We start from the raw sequence: 9,427 nt of genomic DNA, 5'->3' as shown, positions 1-9,427 counted from the left end.
AAACCTTCCAACCTAGCTCACAGCTGGGGCTGCTATAGCCACACCACTAAGTGAAGCTTCTTACTCTCCAAACCGTGAAGCCACCTGTTTAGTCTTTTAAACAGGATACTCAATGCCACAGACTAAATTGAAAACTAGATCTCAGCAGAGACCCCTGGCATTCCTTAAGCTCATAAAATGGATGACTAATAGATTATGTTCTTTATTCATAAAAGTGGTTGCCGGGATGTGTGTCTGTATTAGGGCAGCTTAGCTAGTCAAACAGTAGCTCTCGCAGGCCTAACCAAAGAGCTGTTTATTTCTTGCTTATGTCACAAAGTAATGCAAGTGGAGCAAGGGAGGAGTAGTAAGGGGGTATTCTGCTCCATCCAGATGTTCAGGACTATGATACATCTATCTTCTGTATCTGTCATCTTCCAGAACTGCCCCATCTAATACAGTGGTCACTAGTCATATGTAACTAATTGAAATTTTTAAAAATAAAAATTTCCTTCCTTAGTCATGTTAACTACATTTCAATGCTCAATAGCCACATGTGACTAGAAGTTACTATACTGGACAGTGTAGAATAGTAGCTTTCCATTATTCCAGAAAATTCTATCAGGCAGCTCGCTCTAAACTTCAGGGTTCTCAGTTCACTAAGTTGTCTTCATCTAGCCTACAAGCAAGCAAGAGGAGAGAGTGTGGAGAGTCAGTGAGGAGTGTTCAAGTCTGATATGGGAACAGTGGACATATTTCTGCCCAGTTCTACTGGGAAATATCTAAGACTTGGCCCTCTCTAATGCAAGGGGACTGGGAAGTATCAACTGGCTTCGTGCCTAGAAAGAAGCACAGAAACATAGACATGGGTGAGCCCTTGGGCAGCCTTGTCCCAATGGCCTCTATTAGATGTACAATACTCTATTCTTTGTAGTTCTGGTAGAACTAGCCAAGCTTCTAAGGAACATTGTATTGTTCTTAGCCACTGTAGATGTTAGTTCTTGGTGGGGGGTGGGAAATTAGGGTATTGGTGAGAGCTGACAACAGTCAGCCGCTTTGCTGGACAGAGAAAGACTTGACATTCATCTCATAGATGGCAGCCCATGTGGAAAACATATTCTATTTTCTCTAAATTGGGGTTGGCAAACTTTTTCTGCAAGGAGTCAGGTAGCAAATATTTTAGGCTTTGTGGTTCATGTGGTCTTTATCACAATGACTCAACTCTGTCATTGCAGTGCAAAAGCAGTTGCAGATGAATGAGTGTAACTGTTTCAGTAAGATTTTATTCCCCATTGCAGGTGATGGGTTGGATTTGGTCCATGGGTCAGTTTAGTTTGCTGACCTCTGCTCTAAGGTTTTGCTTTGTGCCCCCAGATCCTCTTTACTTTCTAGCAAAATCACACTTTTCTTCTGCCCATCTCCTCCAAAACAGGATGGTAAAAATAACAACAAAAATATTGGTGCATGCATAAAACCAATGTTCTGCTGTGCTAAGCGCTTTACTTGAGTTAATTAAATTTTATTTCATTCTCACAACACTTTAACTTAGATTTTGTGATTGCCTCTATGTTACAGATGAGGAGCTGAGGCACCGAGAGGAGAGGTTATGTGACTTGCCCAGTGTCACTGGGCAGAGATGGAATCAAAAGCCGAGTTTGGCTAATGCAGAGGCTGAGATTCTACCTGCATGGTATATGCTTCACTGAGTCATTGGGGCACACAGTAGTTTTGTTTAATACCCCCAACACAGTAATCAGGAAAGAAATAGAAGCAACAAAGTCTCTATGATGTCATGCCCTCCTTCTTTGGGTGTCTGCATTAAACTAGTTCACTTATTTATTTTTAGTGCCCTTTATCCAAATCTGTAGGGCACCACCCTTTGTCTAAATTCACTTCAAAAACTCCTTCATGGGAAAAGAGCATCAGATGAACAAATAAAAGAGAGAAAAGTTTCTCAGGCTGCCACAAAAATTATTCTGGAATCCAGGTAATTGTAGCTGAGGGTTGCATGTGGAAAATGCAAAGTAAATTAAAATTTTGTAAATGTAGTCCTGGATGAAAGGAAGGGAGTTCATTATGAAAAAGGCAAAGTGAAGAAAATCTTTCTGTAAACTGAGCATGTATCAGGGTTTACATTTTTAATGTTTTATTCCCCATTGCAAAAATAATATATATTTATTGTAGAAAACATGAAACATTTAGAAAAACAAAAGAAAAAATTTTAAATATGTGTAACTCTACTACTGAGAGCTTTTAAAAATATTTTGGATGCTATTTTTCCAGATGAACCAACACATACACAGACATACATATGCATATAGATATGTCATAAAAATTGTTTGCAAAAAATTGTAGTCAATCTGTATATACTTCTTTGTAACCTGCTTTTTTTTTTCACTTTATCTACCATGAGAATTTTCTACGTTATAAATATTTTTCCACAACATAGTTTATGAAGCCTGCAAAGAATTCTATTAAAACCTACTATTGGATGTTGATGTTATTTTCAATTTTTGATATAATAAATAATGTCACTTGTCCATATCAATATTTTAAATTGAGACACAGATATAACCAGTGATGCCAAATAGAATGATGACACTGCTAAATGTCTCATGTTTTATTAATTCTAAAACACTGAAGCTATGCTTTGGGAATGAGTTAACTTGTTCAAGTGTGTACATATACCACACTCCTCCTGGGGTTGGACTGCAGCTGATGAACTGACAGATCAGCCATCCTGGGGTCATAAGAGAGGCATATTGCTCAGGTGCTCCAATGCCCTCCCTTACACTCTGGTTCCTGGCCTCAGGAAACCTCTCTCAGTCCATCCAATAATAACACTGCTACTAAAGGGACAGGAGAGAAGAAAATAGATAGCTTCTGTTATGGGCTGAACTGCATCTTCCCCAAATCTGTGTATTGAAGGCCTAACCCCATATATCTCAGAATGTGGCTATATTTGGAGACAGGATCTTTAAAGTGATGATTAGAGCAAAATGAGGTCATATATTGGGCCTTAATTCAATACGTTTGGGGTCTTTGTAAGAAGAGGAAATCAGGACACAGACACACAAAAGGAAGATCAAGTGAAGACAGAGGGAAAAGACAGTCATCTGTCTGCCATCAGACCTCAAGAGAAACCAACTCTATGGACACCCCGATCTCAGACTTCCAGCCCCAAGAAGAGTGACAATAAATTTCTGTTGCTTAAGCCACTTAGTTTGTGGTACTTTGTTATGGCAGCCTTAGCAAACTAATATAGCTTTCTAATACTTCTTTAGAGAAATTCTGTTAAAAAGCAATTTTTTTTCTTAAAAAAAAGCAAAAATTTTTTCTCTTTTATTCGAGAGGCATCAACTCTATAAGAGCAGGTAGCTTTAGAATCAGAATGGGACTGAAATGGATGCCCCAGAACTCAGGAGCAGCGCTATCTCTAGCATGACCTTGACACATCTGAGTCTCAGCATCTTCATCTTCGAAATAGCGATCATGATTCCTATGACAAGTAATACTCACATTTGGGAGGATTCTGAGCATGACAGATGTGAACGCGCCCAGCACAGTGTGCAGGCACTGGATGAACCCTATAAGCTGGTAGCCTGCATGTTCTCATCTCCATCTGTCAGATAAAAAGAGTTGTGAGCAACTGTATAATTATTACACAAAGAACTATGTGTTCAGAGCTTTTGCTTTAAGGTACACTTACTTTGTTTAGCCCTTACAATGTTAGTTGTCAATTTTTTAAAAATAGGTGATTTTGCACAAATTCTGTGTTTCTGGCTTTTTTGAAAAATCAGAAGATCTGGCCACACTGGGCCCTGTTCTCCTATGGCTGTTTTCAGCTGGAGCCGTCGGGCAGCTCCCCAGTTGTCCAGCCACTGTGGTCCCTGGGCACAGAGCCCATTTGTGTCACCTGGAGGCCCTGTGGCATTGAATTTGTAACCCAAGTCTTAATTCATAAATTATTTGTATCAGTAAAAAAAGCACATATATACATATACACAGAGAATATAGTATATGCATATAAGTATATGTACATATAGATGTGTATGTTTGTGTCCCCTCAGTCACATGTCTCTTGGATTCATTATGTCAACATCTTTTCCTTTTTAAAAATCTATTTTGACTGTGGGCACATGCTTTTGACTGAATAAAACCAAAGCCTAAAAACTCTATCACCACACATGTGCTAGAAATGTGGAGAAAACTTTATAAATTCCCTAATCTGACCTCTTATGACCTTATACCTGAAGTCAAAGAGCTAGTTTTTAGTCAAAACTGTAGCTTTGGAAGGCACCTCAGAAATTATCTAGTCTGTGCCAACCCTTACTGTTGCTAGAAACCACAGAGATTTAGGAAAGATTTTTGTTATCTGATTTGATTTTTCTAAAAAGGAAGGAAGGAAGGAGGGAGGGAGGGAGGGAGGGAGAGAGGGAAGGAAGGATAGAAAGAAAGTAAGAGAGAGAGGAAGTGGAATATTTAATTAGTCCTGTTAATTTTCTTTCTTTTCCTCCCAGCAATCCCAAGTGTCATGGAAATGCTTCCAGGTATTCCTAAAACAGGTTTACCTCCACCCCGCCCCCTGAAGCTCTGCATTGTCTCATATTAGTTGCTAGGTAACTGAAGAAGATTTATGCACATCTATTGTTAATTTCTAAGAGAGTTGTCAGCTCTGCCATAAACAGCACTAGACCCAGACACCACACTTGCTTAAGAGAGACTCCTCTCACCCTCCCAGAGATGAGGCATTCCAGGGCATATCTATAAGGTCCAAAATATTCTGGTAAAAAAAAAAAAAAAAAATATATATATATATATATATATATATATATATATATAAATGCTGGTAAATTCTTAGCTTTCTGCAAAAACAGTAGAGCAAATCTGAGACCTTTGGGCTTATATCCAGTGCCCTCTTGTGCCAAATCTATTAGAAGTTTTATTCAAAGAGCATTGTCTGTTCTCTTAATTTGTTTGCATGAAATCTAATCTTCTGCTTCTCTCCCCCATCCTTCTCAGTAGCACTAAAATTCAGTCTTCAAATAGAAAACTTTACATCCCAGAAGCATCTGTAAAATAATTTCTCAAGCCAGTGGTTTCATTACCTTTTTAAAGGCTTTTGTTAAATACAAGTACCCTTTATACTGGTTTGGACCACAGGTACAAGTTTTATTGCTACCTCCTGGGTAAGTGATGAGGGCACCCAATTTACATGATGGCCCCCAAACCAACATTTTATAGCATGATCGTAATTATAATGACCCTTTGCATTTGGGAAACAGTCATGTTTTACTACAAGCATCCCTGGGCACCCCGCCATCAGATTCTCATTGCAACTCCGTAAGAGGCCTGTTTCGTGGCATTGTCACTTCTGGCTTAGATGACTTCCCGACTTCAGTAGCCTGCCAACTGGTGGTCCAGCTTTGCCTCTTCCTAATCCATCCTGCGCACAAGCTCCAGAGAGGTTTCTTTAAAATGGAAACCTGAGCATGCCACTCCCCGTTTAAATCAGCCATTGTGTCTCACTTACATGATTGAAGTTCACGTTCCTTAGGACAGAAGACTAGGACCTCCATCATCTAACCTCTGCCTACCTCATCATCTAGTCTGCTGTCAATGCCACCTCATATTTTGCATCCCACTCATGGGTGTGGTTCCCTGCACACCTTGTTGTTCATTGCCCTTGGGCTTTTGATCATACTGTTTGTTCTGTTTCCAAAGCATATACTCCCACCATCCAGTTATTGCACCATCTCCACCAGGAAGTATGCTCTGACTGCCCCTTCCCACCTCACCCTTGCTGAGTTAGATGCCTCTCCTTGGTGCTCCCAGTGGACTCTACACATAGCCCTATTAGTACATCTATAGAATTGCTTCAGAATGCTTTTTATCTGTCACCCTCACTACATATTTGAGTTTTTTCCATGGTAGTGTCTGTGCACTATCTTCTTTTTGGTATCCTCAGAGCCTAGTACAATGCTTGGCCTATCATGAGCACCACTTTGTTGGAGGGAAGAGTAAAAGAGAAAGGGAGAGAGATCCCAAGTTCCTAGAGGTGCACTGACCGCAGGCAGCACATTTAACAAGTAGAAGAGCCAGGTTTGAACAGAGAGAAGTAGCCTTAGAAATAATCTAACCTAATCTTTTCATATAGCGGAAAGAGCTTCTTCTTGCATACTCCCAGGGATAGGGTGCTCACTGCCTTTCTAGGTAGCCATTTTCACTGTTGGTCAGCTATGCTGTGAGACAGTTTACTCTTGGGTATGCTGAAACCAGTTTCCCTATGATTTGTATCAAGCTGGCTCTACTTTCATTTTCTGCTGTTAGACATTTCCTCTCGTCAGAGCACAAACCTTAGACTTCCCACTCTGTGGATAAATCACCTTTAAGTTTCTCCTGCCTCCCTCAATCATCATTAAAAAATGCTAAAACAACCAGATTTTTAGCCAGAACACAAGTGTTTTCCACGTACTATCTAATCCAAACCTTCTGGAAACACAAATTAAAAAACATGCCCAAGATCACACAGCTAGAAAGTCACAGATCAGGCCTAAACCCCAAGGGATCTAACTCCGAGTTCATGGATTTAAGCACTTCGCAATATTCCTGTCTGTCTGAGCCCTTCAGCTATTCAACAGTGAAAAGCTAAGCAGATTAAAGGACATAATTTGCGTTCTCTCTCTCTCTCTCTCTCTCTCTCTCTCTCTCTCTCTCTCTCTCTCTCTCTCTCTCTCTCTCTCCACTTCCCTCCCTCCCTTCCCCTCTCTCTCTTCTCCTCCCTCCTCTAATACCAGCTTTGTGGGAACCTAGCAGATCTCTCTTCTCTGAGGATTATTTTTAAAAATGAATTTCTTTCACCTTCCTTCTCTCTCCAAAGCCCCATCTAAGGAAGAGAGATTACTGGGTTGCTGGCTCTGCAAATACCATATTATTCACAGGGTGCTGCACTGGGACGAGCCAACTCATTAGTTTTAAAGCCCCAAATTAATCTTACATTACTGTTCCCAGAGGTGAAAGGTCAGTTTTTTATCTTCTTAGTTTATGCACTACCCGGGAAGAAATTGGACCTTTAGGAAGGCAAAGACCCTTCTCCATTTCTTACCGGCTATTGATGCTTCTCTTCTTTGCCATGAAATTAATTGTACACAAAGAGCTGGAATTGTTTTAAAAACCCAGAGGTTGTTGTTTTATAATAGGAGAATTTTATAGATCATGGGGTGGAAAAATGGTTCAGGTTCTTGTAATTTGAGTGTTGAAAAAAGCTAGAGACTGAAACAAACTGCTTTGCCAGAATGAAGCTGGTGGGAACTGGAAGGAAAAAGTCCCTTCCCTGTCCTCCAGTTTGGCAGTCTCCCTCTGGTACCTCCTAGTGGCAGAACCTAAGATGGCACTAGCTGGCTGGGAGAAAAGGCAGCCCCAGCCACAGCATCACAAAACTGTGCTGACTTCCGAGGCCATGACAATAGCTTAATAACCCCCACCAGCAATCATACCTATACCAAGGATATGCACAAAAAATTGACTTAGGCTGATGTGTGCAGCTCTGGTGGGGTAGTAGTTGTCCATGTTCATGGAATGTTCCAAGCCGGGTCCAGATAACCTCCCAAATCACAAAAGGAGCCACCCCCGCAGAGTGAGGCATAGTTCCCAGGTTGGGCTGCCCCAGTTAGACTCAGCTCCCTCCTGAGTAGCTGGATCAAAGCTGCTTTGAGGAAGAGAATAAAGCTGCATTGAACACTGCCTGCTTGTGTTCACAGTAGCTATTGTCTCATCCATAACGGTGAAATCAGAGCAAATACTCTGACCAGTGTTTCCTTCCCCCAACCTAGGCCTTCTAACATTTTCTTCAACTCCATAGGGAGATTTGGCATTTAAAGGAGGGTGGGGGGTGGAGTGTAGCAAGAGTGACGGTTGACTCTAAGAATAAAGAAAATACAGCCTTTCTTTACATCTCTAAATAATTCTACAATATAGAAGCCCTAGAAAGGCATAGGTTGCCATGCAGATTTGGGGTAGGATACTGGCAGAATGAGACAGAAATTTGTCCATTTCCAGTGCACTGTCCATCAAAAATGTCCCATGAATTTTTTGGAGCCAAAGGGCATCCCTTAAAGAAAGTAGCTGCTAAACAGAGAAGAGAAAAGGTCAAGGTTGAAAGGTGGAATTTGGAGAAAGCAAAGTACAGACATTACAGTTTTTAATTCAACTTAATTTTAGATTATATTCATCAGGAAGTTTAATGACCCCATAGACCAGGGCAAAAGGGTTACATTTGTTACATACCATGCTTCCAGTTCAGGTCTATTTTCCCTCAAAGACTGGAAATTAAAGCTCCATGAGTGCGATTGAGAACTGGGACTGGTGAGAAAGGACTGCCCTAAATCAGGTGCAGGTGTGATCCCAGCAATCATTCCAGTTACTAGTTTTGGCCTCTAAATTGAGCTGGCACTGTGGGGAAGGAGGGTGAGTTGCCAAGTTGTCCACTGGTGGACCAAAGCCACCTTACCCACTCTTCCCGGGAAAAATAGAGAAGTGATGGGCTAGGCCTTTTCAATTTCAGTAGCACATCAAAGACTGTGTCGTGGGCCTCCCTCCCCGGCCCACTGTTAGCTGGTTTTTAGCCCCAGTTGAGTTTCAACCTACAGAGATGGGTATAGACATGAGCAAGACTGGTTCCTGGCTTAATATGAAGCCATGGGACACGGGTTTCTACATCTCCTTCAAGGAGGGTATAATGAGAGTCGATCAGCATCCTTTCCACTTTTTTTCTGGTAAAAGCATCATGGGTTTCCTGCAGGGAGCCATTTCTTTTTCACTCTCACCACACATGTCGTGGTTCCCGATGCTTCTTTTTCCCCTTCACCCCAGCACTAGGAGTAGACATAAATCTGGCCAATAGAGATCAATCTTAGTATTTTTATTGGAATGATCTGAAAGGAAAAGCTCTCTTCTGGTGGTGGTTGTTGGGAGAACAGCTTGTATATCACTTAACTATGGCCACAATGAGTCTACGTAATGACTCCTCCCACAGCTCAGCGGCACGTGACAGTAAGTAAGCACTGATTATCACACTGACGAGTGTGTGGGTTAACGACTGTGGCCAGCGGGGCAGCTCTTCTCTAAATGGCATTTGCTTCTCTAGGACCAGCGGGTTACCTTCAGTGTATTCTCATGGCTATTCCAGAAGTACAAGAGAGAGGCAAATGGAAACAGGTAATTAGTCTTAAGGGCTAGGATTGGAACTGGAACACTGTCATTTCCATCTATATTCCTTTGGCCAAAATAGGTCACATGGTCATGCCTAACATCAGTGGGGGTGGCAAATATAATTTACCCATGATAGGAAAAATTGAAGTCACTGACAGAGGGCATGCGTGCAGGAGGGGCAAAGAATTGGGAACATTTATGCAGTCAATCATACAATATGAGCAGCCTTTGCTGGTGG

Source organism: Rousettus aegyptiacus, unplaced genomic scaffold (assembly GCF_014176215.1).
Source record: "Rousettus aegyptiacus isolate mRouAeg1 unplaced genomic scaffold, mRouAeg1.p scaffold_m13_p_4, whole genome shotgun sequence".
Classification (NCBI taxonomy): Eukaryota; Metazoa; Chordata; class Mammalia; order Chiroptera; family Pteropodidae; genus Rousettus; species Rousettus aegyptiacus.
This window is presented reverse-complemented; position numbering follows the sequence as displayed.